At 46.4% G+C, this 17,781-nt stretch overlaps 1 long non-coding RNA gene across 1 annotated transcript in view; it reads right to left on the bottom strand.

Moving 5' to 3' along the window:
- The window catches only part of LOC138370154 (uncharacterized), a 112,534-nt gene extending 94,954 nt beyond the window's left edge, over positions 1 to 17,580 (bottom strand). The window contains exons 1-2 of the long non-coding RNA XR_011230055.1: positions 17,440 to 17,580; positions 7,512 to 7,612 (exon numbers count right to left, since the gene is read on the bottom strand). This is a non-coding gene — a long non-coding RNA (uncharacterized lncRNA). The remainder of the gene's footprint in view (positions 1 to 7,511; positions 7,613 to 17,439) is intronic.
- Positions 17,581 to 17,781: the final 201 nt, after the last annotated feature.

Here is a 17,781-nt window from a genome sequence, read left to right as displayed (position 1 = left end):
CAATGTGCCCAAGAACCCAAAAATGAGGATAAGTCTCGTATTGGAACATTTACAATTTTTTATCAACCGTGTGCCAACTCCTCCTATTCTTCCTCCTATTCTTCCTCCTGTCCCTCCTCCTGTCCCTCCTCCTGTCCCTCCTCGTGCTAAGGAAGGCATTTCTCACCACTTGGGATGTGAGAGAGAGTGTAACGGGGGGTGGGGGAAATAGCTCTATCTTGTCCATTATTCCACCCCCCAGTTAACTAACGAGGCCGGGGGAAACAGCTCTCTCTAGTCCGTTATCCCGTCCCCAGTTAGCTAACTATTCTAGAGCACTCCCAGAGTTCCTAAGGCAACCTCTCTCGTTCAACACCTTGTAACCTAGGTATTCGACTACCTAGGTGCTAAGACTACAAGGCGCCGTCACTTGATCAGCTACCCGAAACTCTAGAGAGAACTCTAGAATACAGAATCAGTGCCACAAACGTATAAGAGAAAACGAAAGGAAAGAAATGAATAGTGAAGTAATTAGTGAGGGTTTGGGGTAAGAGGTAGGGAGGTGGGAGGAGCGAAGAGGGTCATTAGCTGAAAGTGAGAGTTTAGAGAGGGGGTGGAGGGAGAGGTGTAGATAGGTAGAAGTAGAAGAGTAGATAGTAGAAGTAGAAGAGTAGATAGTAGAAGACGAAATGCTGCCACCATCCATTCTAGACCATTACATACAAGACAAGGAATGGAACTTGCCTGTATCACAAAGTTCTCAAAAGATGTTATCATGAGTTCATTATTAGTATGTTCCCTCTGTACCATGTATCAACTCCAAACATGTACTCATTTATATCATGAATCTAGTAACCACCGAGGCTTTCTCAAATCCTCAACTCAAAGCTCTAGGGCACAAAGTTAAACACAATTTAAATAATAAATTCATAATTATATTTCACATGAAGTATCATAATTTAGCAATTCAATTAAAATGTTCCAGTTTAATATGCAAAGTGAGTCATCATCCAAGAATCTGAGAACCCTACAACTTGACTGCCCCTGATCATCACACAACATATGTAAACACGACCAAGTCACCTAAATGTTCACTCACCGAGGACTGAGTCTAAGTTGAATAGAGAGGGGGGGGGGGGGTCTGTAGCTTGACAGAGACTGTCTCGCCCCTGCCGGCCGACAGCCTCCCGTCTGCACTGCTCTCCTGACTGCCGTTCTGTCTGTTCTGTCTGTTAATGCTCCATGCTGGATAGCTCTCCGAGTTTATATTGGGGAACCTAGTAGCTAACTCCGCCCACAAGTAGATAGCCTCCGGCACTACCAAGCCACTCCTTAAACGTCGGCATGTTTGAAGGCTACCGGACTACAATTATAAGCTTAGCGGAAGCAAGGTGAAATTCTCATGATCTGACCTCAGGTCACTTGGGGTCGTTAACGGTTAGAGGTGTGAGATCTCAGGCAGACAACTGGCGCCTCTCCGATCCTTGTCTGTGACTCATGTACTCTATATATATTTTAAATAAACTAACTCAAACACTTTTACAGTGTTACAAGAGGGGAAGGTCACTAAGGAGTCGCTTATGGATGGCGAAATTGTCATTCATTTCTTGCTGGTATCGAGTGTCGGCGGGTGGCTCTCCCTCGTGTTTGTACAGGTCAGAGAAGCAGTCCATTCTTGCCAGCCATGGAACTCAAATTCATCTGCAATGCCAACCCCTCTCCCAGCGGGTCGACTTTCTCACTTTGAGCGGCAGAAAGGAACGGGTGGAGAAAGAGGAAGAGAATGAGTAGGAGAGAGAGAGGTAGGTAGAGAGAGGATGAGAGGTACAGAAGGAGGAAGCCAGCGATAGAAGAGAAAATTGGTAAAAAAATAGGGAGAGGGAAAGGTAGAGAAAGAGGAGCAGAGAAGGGTCAACAAGTAGGAAGAGAGAGAAAGGCGAGATAGAGAATGTCATGTAGACTCGTCTTAGAGAGAGAACAAGACAAAGACAGACACAAGACACAGCACAAGAGCTCCAGTCTCTCTCCCCATTACAGTAGGATCCAGCTCTACAGACTGCGGCAAGTCCCCTTTACGACAAGGAACCCTTGTCTTCCCTGCCCATTAAAACCCTACAATCTTCCCTCTCAGCAGTTCCTCGTTTTTTCCTCGTCTTCAAATTACTTCGCTTTCCACATTTACGACTTCAAGGTTTTTCCATTTTATTATAAATTTGTTCTGTGACTGACTGCATTGTAGTGATTTGTATACATTGACATTTTACGTAAAATTCAGTAGATTAATATGGCCGACTGGGTTATAGAAAATGTATGTATTGTTCTTTTTGATCTTGAATGCATGGTTTTGAATGCATGACTGGCTTATGACAAAATGTTTGTGATAAATTATTTTATATAACATATGTAATAAAGGCCCAGACTTTAAATAATGTGTATATACTGAGTCATTATATTCCCCGAGAGATTAAAGGGAATTTCTATTAATTACTGGTATATATGGAGAGCTCTCACAACACTTAAGTTTATAATATAAACAGGAGTGTATTGATGACGAAAATTTTAGTAGCGTTCCGGAATTTTGGAAAGTCAACCATTGATGGCGCTGGGCCATACGCGCCTGCGGTACCAGACCAGTACCTGTGTCTGACAAGTACCAGTACTGGGACCAGTACTATGGGAGACCAGTGTCAGCGCCAGAACCAGTACTGTATGAGACCAGTACTGTGTGTGTGTGTCCAGTACCAGTACTGTGTGTGTCCAGTACCAGAAGTGTGAAACCAGCACAGTACCAGCAATAGCACCAGTACCAGTACTATGTGGAGGGACATGTAGCATAAACTTAGGCTGACGAACACACAATATGGAGGATAAACTAAAACTAATTATTCTGTTAACTCAGAAAACTCTGCTCAACCTCAGTATTTTGAAGTAAATTAATATCATGATAATTGTAATATGTTTAATACATCCCCATGTCCATTAATTATATCATTCATTATACAATATTTAACGTCATGGGTTAATAAGGTCAGCATTCTCAACAAGGTCAATGCTGCCCACTCAACGTGGCCAATGCTGCCCACTCAACGTGGCCAATGCTGCCCACTCAACGTGGCCAATGCTGCCCACTCAACGTGGCCAATGCTGCCCACTCAACGTGGCCAATGCTGCCCACTCAACGTGGCCAATGCTGCCCACTCAACGTGGCCAATGCTGCCCACTCAACAAGGTCAATGCTGCTCACTCAACATGGCCAATGCTGCCCACTCAACATGGCCAATGCTGCCCACTGAACAAGGTCAATGCTGCCCACTGAACAAGGTCAATGCTGCCCACTCAACATGGCCAATGCTGCCCACTCGACATGGCCAATGCTGCCCACTCAACAAGGTCAATGCTGCCCACTGAACAAGGTCAATGCTGCCCACTCAACATGGCCAATGCTGCCCACTCAACACAGCCAATGCTGCCCAATCAACCTGTACACGCACAAGACCTGAGAGTATAAATTATTCTAAATCTGAAGATATATATTAACAGAATAATTTTGCAGACATATTTAATTGGCCTTCAGAAACACTGGCCCAGGGCACTCTTGAGTGACATATACAACATATCTAAGACCCACAACAGAACTAATAACAGTTCACAGGAATGGAACAAGGCCCGTGCCCGAGTTGCTGGACCTGAGGTACTAGGTAAGTCTGAAGGACTTGGGGCCTCGTTACACCAGAGGGAAAAATAACGAGGTAGGTAACAACGTGTAAGATGAGGAGAAGTTATGAAGATGACGAAGTAATGTTCAAAGGGAGGAACAGCAGGAGGAGTGGTTAGTGACAGTCACGTCACAGTGAGCTGCTTCACTTTCAGTCTTGTTAATAAACGTGCCAGTTGAAGTGACTGAGGATGTCTGAATGTCAGCCCGTCCTCCAAACAAAGACCCAAAAGTGATTCTATGCACCCGCCAACCCCCCCCCCCCCCCCCCCGTGCTGTTTATGAATGAAAAACGGTTTACACACGACTCAACTGATTTCGTTTTAACACTTCCGGAACAAGTGCTTTGCTGACGAATTTTGTTCGAGCCACAACACTGCAAATGCTTCACCCACGAACTACAAATACAAATAATCGCCAACAGAACCTAAACACCTAACTTATCCTATGCCTATATATGCACAATATGCTAATATAATATTGATTTATATTTGAGAAAATTCCCGTTTTGAATGAACAGCATGTAAATATTTATGAATGCGTCTGTGGGTCGACCGCTGGATGTAATGGACTTGAGTCGAGGACGGGTTGCTGAATGCTCACACAGAATACAGTTATGCACAATACCTGTACACATACACACACACACAATGTCTGTAGAATCAACCCATACCTAGGCACACATACACCATGCCTACACATACACCATACCTATACGCACACACACCTATACACACACCATACCTATGCACACACACACACACCTATACACACACCATACCTATGCACACACACACACACACCATACCTATACACACACACCATACCTACACACACAGACACCATATATGTCCACAATTCATGTCATATCTGCACACATGCTCACCATGTGCACTCACACATCTGCACACACATACACAACACCTGTATACACCGCACATGTACACACACCACACTTGTTCATACTTCAGTACCTCTCCATACACCAGTAACGTCCCCAATGTTAATTCAAGAACTTGTATTTATAAATCAAGGACATTATAAAACAAAACAAACACAGTTGAAAACATGAGACAATTACCGAGGAACTCTCAAGGCGATCTGAATCGCTTAAGGGGCAATTAGCCTCGCACAAAAGGTATCGTAATTGAAGGCTTCCAAGCACCACTTCCTATGCCAATCTGAGGTGAATTACAGACCTGAGCTTTGGATAGCATCCTCGGTAGAGGCTGTAAGCGAACAGCACTAATGGAGATTGATGAAGGAAGCCAGAACTTTAAATACGAGAAAAGTGTTGACATGTTGAGTGTGTTATCGTGCTTTATCGTTAAAAACAGGAAGTTAATGCTATTATATACGCTATAAAAAACATGGGATGCTTGAGATATTGTGTCATTGTTAACACGGCATGCTAGTGATGGTGAAGGTGTAACCGTGTGCTCTGGTAAACATGGGATGATAACAATGTTTAATTTGTTACAGCAAGGATTTACAAAATATCCCTCCACGTACCTTTTGAGCATTATAGCGTCATCTTTTTACTCACGAAGAGATAACTAAAATGACATTTAGAATAACATTCATTTATGTATATCTAAAAAATTCCTTGAGAAATGGATAACTTCATTCCCATTTATTAATGTTTCCACAAACATTAACAGCAACTGAAAATGCAATTTTAGAACAATTTTACGTTCTTGTGGATGTTCAGTAATAATAACGTCAAGGGCAATGTGCAGGGTTTTAAATGTGCAAAAGCTACGTAGTTAACCATCTTTAGACAATATTCCACGTGTAAACTGCAGCAGAATTAAAGGAAAAGTTTGGCACTGTTTATCTCATAACTGGTTTTAAATTATTTCTTACTAGATGTGGGTACCCCGAGGTGCCCGGGTCGATCCGGTGCCCTCACACACCCTCCTTATCCTCCGTCTCTCTCTTCACACACCTGACGATAAGGACTGTTATCCTGAGGATAAGAGCACTTACACTTCAGCTTTATAGGGAACATTTTCACAATTCCTAACGAGTCCTTATCAGTTTAAAATAAGAGAGAGAGGCAGTCAGATGTTACAACCCATGACACAAGGCGCTCAGCAATGAACAAACTCGTGCTGATAATGCTATAGCCAATAACATTACTCCATCAGCCATCATTCATTCGTTGGCTGACTTGCATCTCCAACCTGCTGGCACAAGACGTTGATATGCCTGTAAACAGGTCACCCGACCACAGGAAGGCTCTGCACACTATTGTCTGCTGCTCCTTCCTGTTCCTTACTTGATAGTTACTTGGCAGTAAAGTTACTTTATAATAATCTCATTAAGTTGGTTGATGTCGGATAACGGCTCTTGTTTGCAGCTTCACTGGGAACATCATTGACCTTCCTAATAAACTCTGGCCTTAGTTTAAAAAAAAGAAGAGAAAGAAACAAGTGCGTGTATGTCATGCGGGGAAGAGCTTCAGTTTATTGCTGGTCTGGATGTATTTACGACTTAAGGAGAAAATGATGATGTCGGAGAGGGAGAGAGGTGAGAGTCAGGCATGAAGCATACGTTCCTCTCTCTCTCGCCCTCCCTCCCTCCCTCTCTCTCTCGTTCTCGCTTCCCCGTCCTCTCTCTCCCCATTCTCTCTCTCCCTGTCTCTGTCTCCCTCTCTCCCCCCCTCTCCCTCTCTCCCCCCCTCTCCCTCTCTCTCCCCCTCTCCCACTCTCTCCCCCTCTCCCACTCTCTCCCCCTCTCGCCCCCTCTCCCCTCCCCTCTCCCTCCTCTCTCCCTCTCTCTAACGTACACGTTCATTTTATCAATAATAGGTAGATTTGCGTAAATGTAATCTTGTTATCGCCAAGTACATAACCTTTGGAAAATATAAAATAATTAGTTGGGGATCATTATAAAACTCTACAGATAGTTTCTGAAAGACTACAGATCTATAGTGAGGAAAATATTGGGTCGCTTATCTTCCAGATGTATTGAAAATGTTGACTAGGAGAGAATGTTCATGTTGAACAACACCACAACCAGTTAGTGACAGGTAAATCACGATGAAGGGAAGCAGCTCTCCGGTTTGCGGTCAGTGACTCAATAGAATTATTCACACGGAACAATAATACAGGCTGACTATAATGTTAACATATATGAAACGGATGGGACGGTAGTCGGTACATACACATGAAACAGAGACAGGACCTATAAGGTGAACTTCGGCCTGTAACCTCTGTTAGATATGAGCAAGCTACAGAACAGATAATTCATGAGATCATATATAATACATAGACAGATTGATAATCTGGTGGACAGACAGGCTGACAGGCGATGGGGAAACCTTAGCAATGAAACATACAAACATGAATTGTGATAAAATAGGAGCAATTGGATAGTGGCAGAAGTGTACGTCTTCGGTAAAGAGATCCGCTGAAATCCTTGTTTGCCGGCAAGTTTATGTCTGTGTGGCAGTGAACCAGGCCTTGTGCAGCTTGTGTTAATGTGTTTGTGTGTTGGTCGGGAGAGGTGTGTTGGTCGGGAGAGGTGTGTTGGTCGGGAGAGGTGTGTTGGTCGGGAGAGGTGTGTTGGTCGGGAGAGGTGTGTTGGTCGGGAGGTGTGTTGGTCGGGAGAGGTGTGTTGGTCGGGAGAGGTGTGTTGGTCGGGAGAGGTGTGTTGGTCGGGAGAGGTGTGTTGGTCGGGAGAGGTGTGTTGGTCGGGAGAGGTGTGTTGGTCGGGAGAGGTGTGTTGGTCGGGAGAGGTGTGTTGGTCGGGAGAGGTGTGTTGGTCTGTGTGGTTGCTGGGAATGAACTTTAGAGCCTTTGTGTGTACTCACCTACACGTTCACAGATGTGCTTGCTGGGTCGGTCATCAGCGTAGTTTAATGACTGCCAAGTCTTTTGACACACACACACACTAGACGCTTGCTTTAAGTTACTGAAAGAAAATATTTTATTTTATTTAGGATGAAGCTTCATTTATTTCTTAACTATAATATTATACACTTTTATGGATAAAAATAAAGTAGCGCTCACTGGAATTCGTTATATATTTTATCTCCTATATGACGATAAGTCTTAAAAACTTGTTTAATTTGTCTTCAATCTTTAAAACAAAGTAAGACGTATCAACATTGAATAATATTAATATAAAAATGTCCCTCAAAAGAGTAATAACCGTGTTACAATCATCAGTTTCATTAAGTAATATACTCCACCACCCTTATCAGAACTGGTAATCTGAAATGATAAAATTGTCGTCATTTTAAACAATTTCAAAATACCAATATCAAGAATTCTCATGCTTCTCTTTAGAGATCGATTTACAAGCACTTTAATAAAAGATTTTTGCTACGGCATATATGTTATGGCAAATAGAGCTGAAGCACTCAGCGAAATACTTATAACAGCCCTATAATTTATGACAATTTTTCAAAACCAATAAAACTATTGTTATAATTTACCTCAGTAAGAGGCGAACAAAAATCGTTAAACGTATCGCCTGTGAGCCGACTGCATTAACCACCGCATAATTAACCATAAATTAACTAACTACTAATCACCGCATCAGCCTTGAGTCGCTACGTGCACGAGAAATTGACTTACATGCATTATAAAGCCTTGAGTATTAACTAATACAGTAAAGTACAGACAAATCAAACTGGACTACACTCAAGTTTAATAACCAGGAAGTTGTTGTATAATCTGTCGGGTCCAACCTCACTGAGCTCCACATATTGGCCATAAATACGGGACAAGTAGACTAGGGACGGGTAGACTAGGGACGGGTAGACTAGGGACGAGTAGACGAGAGATGAAAATACTAGGTAGACTAGAAAGAGTAAAGAGTAGACTACGGACACGAACACGGTTAACCTAACACAGACTGACAGAGCCCAATAGGCTCAGGAACTTGTACACCAGTTGATTGGCAGTTGAGAGGCGGGACCAAAGAGCCAGAGCTCAACACCCGCAAGCACAACTAGGCGAATACTAAATTTCGATGTAGATAAATATTAAAACTTCTTTAATTAATAACATTTCGTATGACGTCCATGAGCAATGGTCCATATAAATCACTTACGTCTAACAATAATGGAACAAACAAACTCTTGAGGCTACAAAACGTAATGGTGAAAAATAGAAGAAATATGAATACATTAATACAGTAGTCGGGCCCTCAAGCCTACCCTCTCGTCTAGGGCTTTACGTGAGGACATTTCAGCAGGAAGCCTATACAAGGGAAGGCACTATTGACTGCTCCTGCAACAATGCACGCATGCAACATCTCATTAAGGCAAGCAAGTGTGCGCAACTTGATAGCAATATGTCAAACAGGAAGTCTAAGAGGGAGGGACAAGGAGCGGGGAAGCTTCTCTTGACAGCTGGAGCAGAGCTATAATTATTATTAATATTGTTGTGTTTGTGTGTACATATCTAAATGTGTTTGTCTGGTAGTGGGCCCCGAGGCTTCCCCTCTCCTCTGGTCACGACCCACTCTAATATTTCTTATCGCATCTGCACTTCAAACTGTTTATTGTTATTAGTTTAAACTGTGTGTGCATTTACTATTTGTGCCTGCAGAATCCAGTTATTAGCGCTTGGACCCCGCCTTTCTAACAATTTGTTTTTCCTCTATTATGGCTACTATATATATTTCTCTCTTACACACACACGAACCTTCAAGAACCTGTGTAAGGAATCATTCAGAGCCTTGTATACCACTGTAAGGCCAATCCTGGAGTATGCGGCCCCAGCATGGAGCCCCCCGTACCTTGTCAAGCACAGGACGAAGATGGAAAAAGTTCAAAGGTATGCCATTAGACTAGTCCCAGAACTAAGAGGCATGAGTTATGAGAAAAGGCTGTGGGAAATGCACCTCACGACTCTGGAAGACAGATGAATAAGGGGAGACATGATCACTACCTACAAAATTCTCAGAGGGATTGACAAGGGGTAGACAAGGATAAAGTTTTTAACACTGGTGGTACGCGACCAAGGGGACACAGGTGGAGACTGAGTACCCAAATGAGCCACACGGACGTTAGAAAGAACTTTCTTTCTTTTCTGATCCTCTCTTCTGTCCTCTCGTTCTACAGTTCCTTTGCCAATCCCCCTTAGTATCTTGTACGTTCTTATCATGTCTGCCTTATTCCATCTTTCTGCCAGCGTAGTGAGGTCCAGCTCCCTTAGTCTTTCTTCCAGCGCCATCCCCTTAGCTCAGGAACGAGATTTGTTGCATTTTTTGGTAGTTTTCAAGTTTTGTTTTATTTTTCTTGCGGAGAAACGCTTGTCCATCCAGGAGTCAAACACTTCACGCAACCAAATAAAGCCAACAACAAAACTCATCCCCCAACCTAACAAATCCAACAACTCTAACTCATCCATCAGCCCAAAACAGCCGACAACCCTAACTCATACATCAAGCAGCCTAACAAATCCAACAAACTCATCCAGCAATTTACATTCGCTAGGACTTCCAAGAAATCCAGCTCCCAAGAATCGCGACTCTTTCACCAATCTACTCCCTCCTGCAAGTTTTCCAGCGGTCTTCGTCCTCCAGTAACAATTCCAGTGTTCCAGCAAGTTTTTAGTGTAGTCCTCGGGAGGAGTTAAGTTATGTTTCATGCTTAAACTTAAAAGGAAACTCCCTTGATGCAAGTTATTAACTATGCAAATGCCATAATCTTTGATACCAAGGTGATGCTGAACAATCCTTAAGGTACAAGAGCAATATTCCAGAGAAGCTTCCCCACAGGTCATGACATACTGTGTAAATGTGATTAACAAGCCTCACACCAGGGTCGTATTCAAGCCATCCCAGGTCGTTATTCAGATCCAGATTTCCCCCAACAGAGAAGCAAAGTTAAAAACTGTGAGCAAATACAATTGACGAGCTCACAGATGACCCACCGCCCCAAGGGTTGAACTTCCTCAGCTGCGGCTGGCCAAACCAAGACGACGTCAGATAAACTCTATTCCGAATTCATGGAAGGGAACGAGGGGAAATTTTCTCTGGGATGACCAAACTTTACTGAAACTCGGTAGAAGTGGACACAGCCACTCTGTTCCCAGGGCCATGCAGATCTTGCATTCCAGCCAAGCAGACTTGGGGATACTTGTCCAAGTTTTATATTCTGCGCTCCAGCACGAATTATTTGAAAACATTAACTCAGCAGTGCTGACATGCACAGCTCTGAGTATTCAATATTTATCAGCAGATGACCACTGCTAAACGAGAGGGAGGAGGGATGGGGGGGGGGAGAGGGAGGGAGGGAGAGATGGGGGGAGAAGGAGGGAGAGAGAGATGGGGGGGAGAAGGAGGGAGGGAGAGAGGGAGGAGGGAGAGAGGGGGGAGGGAGGGAGGGAGAGAGGAGGGAGGGAGAGAGGGAGGAAGAGAGGGGGGAGGGAGAGAGGGAGAGAGGGGGCGAGGGAGAGAGGGGGGAGGGAGAGAGGGAGAGAGGGGGGGAGGGAGAGAGGGGGGGAGGGAGAGAGGGGGGGAGGGAGAGAGGGGGAGGGAGAGAGGGGGGAGGGAGAGAGGGGGGAGGGAGAGAGGGGGGAGGGAGAGAGGGGGGAGGGAGAGAGGGGGGAGGGAGAGAGGGGGGAGGGAGAGAGGGGGGAGGGAGAGAGGGGGGGAGGGAGAGAGGGGGGAGGGAGAGAGGGGGGGAGGGAGAGAGGGGGGGAGGGAGAGAGGGGGGGAGGGAGAGAGGGGGGGAGGGAGAGAGGGGGGAGGGAGAGAGGGGGGGAGGGAGAGAGGGGGGGAGGGAGAGAGGGGGGGAGGGAGAGAGGGGGGAGGGAGAGAGGGGGGGAGGGAGAGAGGGGGGGAGGGAGAGAGGGGGGGAGGGAGAGAGGGGCGGGAGGGAGAGAGGGGGGGAGGGAGAGAGGGGCGGGAGGGAGAGAGGGGGGGAGGGAGAGAGGGGGGGAGGGAGAGATGGGGGAGGGAGAGAGGGGGGAGGGAGAGAGGGGGGAGGGAGAGAGGGGGGGAGGGAGAGAGGGAGGGAGGGATAGGAGTGAGGGAGGGAGAAGCAAAGAGAAATAGGGAAAAATTTCGTGTTTAAAAGAAGAGTAAGACATGGAAGGTGTGTGTTCGGGTGGCCGGCAAGGCGGGAGGGCGGGTGGCCGGCAAGGCGGCAGGGCGGGTGGCCGGCAAGGCGGCAGGGCGGGTGGCCGGCAAGGCGGCAGGGCGGGTGGCCGGCAAGGCGGCAGGGCGGGTGGCCGGCAAGGCGGCAGGGCGGGTGGCCGGCAAGGCGGCAGGGCGGGTGGCCGGCAAGGCGGCAGGGCGGGTGGCCGGCAAGGCGGCAGGGCGGGTGGCCGGCAAGGCGGCAGGGCGGGTGGCCGGCAAGGCGGCAGGGCGGGTGGCCGGCAAGGCGGCAGGGCGGGTGGCCGGCAAGGCGGCAGGGCGGGTGGCCGGCAAGGCGGGTGGCCGGCAAGGCGGGAGGGCGGGTGGCCGCCAAGGCGGGAGGGCGGGTGGCCGCCAAGGCGGGAGGGCGGGTGGCCGCCAAGGCGGCAGGGCGGGTGGCCGGCAAGGCGGCAGGGCGGGTGGCCGGCAAGGCGGCAGGGCGGGTGGCCGGCAAGGCGGCAGGGCGGGTGGCCGGCAAGGCGGCAGGGCGGGTGGCCGGCAAGGCGGCAGGGCGGGTGGCCGGCAAGGCGGGTGGCCGGCAAGGCGGGTGGCCGGCAAGGCGGGTGGCCGGCAAGGCGGGTGGCCGGCAAGGCGGGTGGCCGGCAAGGCGGCAGGGCGGGTGGCCGGCAGGGCGGGTGGCCGGCAGGGCGGGTGGCCGGCAAGGCGGCAGGGCGGGTGGCCGGCAAGGCGGCAGGGCGGGTGGCCGGCAGGGCGGGTGGCCGGCAAGGCGGCAGGGCGGGTGGCCGGCAAGGCGGCAGGGCGGGTGGCCGGCAAGGCGGCAGGGCGGGTGGCCGGCAAGGCGGCAGGGCGGGTGGCCGGCAAGGCGGCAGGGCGGGTGGCCGGCAGGGCGTAGATAGTGAGAAGGGAAGTAACGGAGAGTGACCAAAGAAAATGGTACCCTAGAAAGAAAAAATTGGTTACGTAAGGAAGGTAATGGAAGGAGAAAAGTGTAAAGGAAAATGAGGAAAAGAAGGGATGGGAAAACTTGGTTATATGGAAAATGAGAGAACGCCAAGCATATCCCTCTCGGCGCCTCCACCGAAAACTCGCACCGCTGGAATTTTTCTGGATTAAGACCTCCACAAACCGGTTTTATGAACTATGGTTCACAAGAAAAGCAAATTTTGCTTCACTTGGTGCACGGGCCAGAAAATATTTAGTTTGGAGTGACTGTACCCAGCAGCGCGAGATACTGAGGTCTCTCCCTCGTCTGGTGAACATGTTCTATGTCTATGATGACACGTTGAGAATACTGCCCGATGCCGGAGGCAGGTTTAAACAGAGAAAGGAACCAACTACTGCTAATCTGTATCTATAAGAGAAAATGTCTTTGTATGGTGATTTGTGATTGTATGGAGAGCGTCATTAGGTGGCTGAGGTCGATTCCTCAGCCACCCAATGACACGTGTGGTCGAACATTCACAGTGCTCCCTTTATTAATAATAATGGGGACAATGTAAATAATTAATAATAATGTTCGTCCCGCACCCCAGACCATTCCCCAATAAATTTAGGTAAGGCTTGCCCCAAGCGTCCACCCTCCAACTTTGGAAACACTCACAGATTATATTATTATACAGGCTTCCCGTCCGCAACAAAACGAATTAGAACGACTAAACTCAGTAAGAAAGAATAGGAAGTGTGTGTATATTTCTAGACTGGCAGAGTATTTAAGATTGTCTCCCAAGGTTCACTCATCTACACTCCGGCTGGTGTGATCTTGAAAATATTAAATCGGACGAGAGAATACCCAGTTGACGCCAGATACAGCCTCACTGAAGGAGCGGAACGTGAAAAGCGACAGAGCTGAACGCGAAAAAACAAATTACGTTGAATATGGACTGAAAGAGGAAATGGTCGAATGAAATCTGTCTAAATGAGGAAATGACAAATTTATTGATGGATATAGAAAAATAGACAGGAAAGTAGGAAGCGATGTATCACAATATTGTTGTATGAATTTTTGAAGTTAAAATTTGGAAGAGGAACTATAGAAGCGTAAGATATAAACACAAAAATTGAAACAGGAAGGAAAGGGAGCGAGAGAAGCTTAAAGAAGGAGAAGTGGGAACTTTGTCCATTATGTAAAGGAGATGAAGGGAGGACACGAGCTGAGGCGGTGTTGGGTCCTGTTTACACACACTAACGTGTAAAAAAAGGGATGATAATTTTTTTTTATAGCGAGATAGAGATTGAGAGAGACTTCAGTTTGTCTGTTCCAAAAACAGACGTTCGTAGGTAACGAATTCTAGTTGTTGACTGTAGAATTGTTAAATCACATTTAAAACCGTCACTATCTTGTGGGGTGTCCATTCCAGACTTGTACGCTGACTTAGTGAGCGTGCCGTAAGATATTTCGTTCACCTTCATGCGCGCGGGCTTTTGCGACGGGCTTATCTTAGGAAATGATGGGTTGGGTTATCATGCGGATATCAAGGGTGTCCCATTGTCATATGGCTGGAAGGGGGTGTCCATTGTCATATGACTGGAAGGGGCGTCCATTGTCATATGACTGGAAGGGGCGTCCATGTGTGTCAGGAGACACGATAGCAATGCGATACTTGGCGGCTCTCCAGTGGTAGGGCTACCTTGAAGCATCTAAGATCGAACAGCGAGCAGAAAGTTTCATCTTGAAAACGACCCGGTCACCAATATTCATACTGCAGACATTGTGTATATACACGTATAGCAAAGAGGGCATACATTGCTATACCACTGGCAGTAGAGAAAGTGCAGCACTGCTTGCAGAGACGGCTGACAGGAAAGATCCCCGTGGTCATATTGCCAGGGAAGGGAATTCAATCTCCTAGGGTGTAGCATCCGACCGTTCTGCAAGGGTATTCCATCCCTTCCTCAGATGCTTTTCCCGCTGCTTTCCAAAATGCATTTACAGACCTGAAGAAAAGCGTCGAAACTCAATCTAAACGATTACTATTTTTAGAAAGACCCATCAAAGGCCGCCCAAATATTTCACACTGCTATTATGGGTCTCAAACGCGGGTACAATTGTTGGAGCAAATGTGTTTCCAGAGTTGCGTTCGCTCTGCCGCTCAAGATGTAATAACAATACATTCCAATATGAACTTCTACAGTAAACTATTATTTTTATGTTGTAAACTGCTCATTAAAGTACACTTCATTGTTATATAATTTTAGCGGGATATTTAAGTGGAATTTCTTTGACATTTTTTGTTTAAATATTTTTGGTACAAATGCATATGTACAAGCGCAAGCGTATATGTACAGAAGTGTCTTGGTGGTGTATCAGAAGACTCAAGCCACTTCCCAGGTACAGGACACAAGCCACCTCACAGGTACAGGACACAAGCCACCTCCCAGGTACAGGACACAAGCCACCTCCCAGGTACAGGACACAAGCCACCTCTCAGGTACAGGACACAAGCCACCTCTCAGGTACAGGACACAAGCCACCTCCCAGGTACAGGACACAAGCCACCTCCCAGGTACAGGACACAAGCCACCTCACAGGTCCAGGACACGAGCCACCTCACAGGTCCAGGACACGAGCCACCTCACAGGTACAGGACACGAGCCACCTCCCAGGTACAGGACACAAGCCACCTCCCAGGTACAGGACACAAGCCACCTCCCAGGTCCAGGACACAAGCCACCTCCCAGGTCCAGGACACAAGCCACCTCCCAGGTACAGGACACAAGCCACCTCCCAGGTACAGGACACAAGCCACCTCCCAGGTCCAGGACACAAGCCACCTCCCAGGTCCAGGACACAAGCCACCTCCCAGGTACAGGACACAAGCCACCTCCCAGGTACAGGACACAAGCCACCTCCCAGGTACAGGACACAAGCCACCTCCCAGGTCCAGGACACAAGCCACCTCCCAGGTCCAGGACACAAGCCACCTCCCAGGTCCAGGACACAAGCCACCTCCCAGGTACAGGACACAAGCCACCTCCCAGGTACAGGACACAAGCCACCCTCCCCCCCCCCCTCAAGCAGTACAGTTGTCAGTGAAGAACAACAAATTCCGTAACTTATAGAGTTTAAAGAATAATTTCGCGTGTAACAAAAGTTTTGTGATTGCGGTCAGACACAGAAGAGACTTTATCTTTCTTGACTTTCAACATCAAAACCTTAAAAAAAAAATTGAGATTTGAATTTTCCACAAAAAAAATGTGGCGTTACAGATTTCCAACAATATCCGCATTTATCATGTTACTTTTTATATTCTTTCCAATATTTTATAAAACAATCAGATTAAACATTCGATTAAATACAATCAGATAACAAAAACTAGCTGCAACTCTCCATTATTGCACGATTTTTTTCGAATTAAAAATATTTTAATGGTAATAACAAATGACTGGCAACACTGTCCCTTTTGTTTTGGAAGATGTTCAGGGCCAGAATATACTTGCTGGTTGATCAGCAAGTTACTGTGGTAGACTTAATAACTTGCTCCAGTGATTGATAGGCATCAAGGCAACACAACCCAAAATCTCAATCAAGGATAATACAGAAGCAACGTTTAAAGCGCCATGGGTAGAACTAAAGGCAAATTCTACTCTCAGTTCCAGAATATTGAGTCTCTCGAGAGATTCATTATAAAGTCAAGAGAGACACACACGGCATTAGGGAGGTTATCATAAGTTGGATTAGTTCGAGGTTATAACTGATTTCACAGACAGCAGAGAATTAGCATAAATGGAGTGAAATGGAAGCGATAAACCGTTGTATGTGGAGTGTCTCCGTTATTTACGATATGTAAACACTTTACGGAACAATAGCTTTAGAAAATTTGCAGACACAAATGTTGCCCAGGAAATAAATTCATTAGACACAATTACGCCAAGACCATCTAGATAAACTTTAAAAATGGATGAAATATTAGTATACACAGTTTATTGCTGAAAAATGTTGGGTTCTGACATTACGTAATGAAAATATTTACCATATATCAGCTAAATGACGAAGTTGGGCAATCTGAGTGCAAAATATCTGGGAGTCATGATTAGTGGGGAAATTAAGCAACAAAAATCACTGCATTCATGTTCGGAATAAGGCATTGAGTACGCTGGGATTTATATCGTGCTACTAACGCTTCTATAAATCACAATGTTCAGTAGTCCTCATGTAGATTACGGGATTCAGTTTCAATCTTAGTACTATTAAATAAACTCACTCACTCTGATGCATACAGGGGAGGATGGCAAAATTAATCCAAGGAATCAGAAACTTATGAATATAAATTGAAAAGCTTAATTCATTCTCTAATGAGACGAAGAGTAAGGATGAATATGAGTGAGGTAACATCTCTACCTCACTCACCCACCATTACCCATCTCCTCCTCACTCCTCCCCCCCCCCCACTTAAAAATAGCTAACAACACACACCAATTGAGTCGCAGATGTTCTACGAGTTCTACGGACCAGTCCGCCTTCTACTCAGTTTCGTGTAGATCAATATTTCTGACCTTAATATTGAAGGTGGAAGCAGTGTTTACATCAGGTAACTGGTATATGTTCCCCACACTGTCTGAGGCTAGTTTAGGTCATGCTCGGGCCGCCTGTTGCTCCGCCTCTTAACTCCCTACCTCAGAAGCCAAACAAATATCTTCTACTGGCCTACTACAAGGCATCTACTATGACTGGGTAGCACAAATACCTTCGTTTTTGTAGGGTTCAGATTGTAAACTGCGGCGGAAGAGTTACTCTGCCTAACTGTTCAGAGAGTCCTGTGTTGTTGTTGTTGTTGTTGTTGTTGGTCTGGGCTCTGGGGGTAGGTGGCGCCCTCTACCTCCTCCTCCTCCTCCTCTCAGCTGGTGGTGTTGCCAAGAAATATTTTCACGGGTTTAACAGTTACACATTGTCTACTTTAATTGTGACTATTATGCATTTGAATTAATAATTAATATACATATTGAATAGTTATTACAGACTTTTAATGCATTTTTGGTAACTCGTGATTATTGGTTATAGACACGAAAATCCTGGTCACAATGCTACC

The sequence above is a fragment of the Procambarus clarkii genome, chromosome 31, assembly GCF_040958095.1.
Source record: "Procambarus clarkii isolate CNS0578487 chromosome 31, FALCON_Pclarkii_2.0, whole genome shotgun sequence".
NCBI classification, from domain to species: domain Eukaryota; kingdom Metazoa; phylum Arthropoda; class Malacostraca; order Decapoda; family Cambaridae; genus Procambarus; species Procambarus clarkii.
The sequence above is the reverse complement of the archived record's forward strand: the minus strand, read 5'-3'. Positions and strand labels throughout refer to the sequence as shown.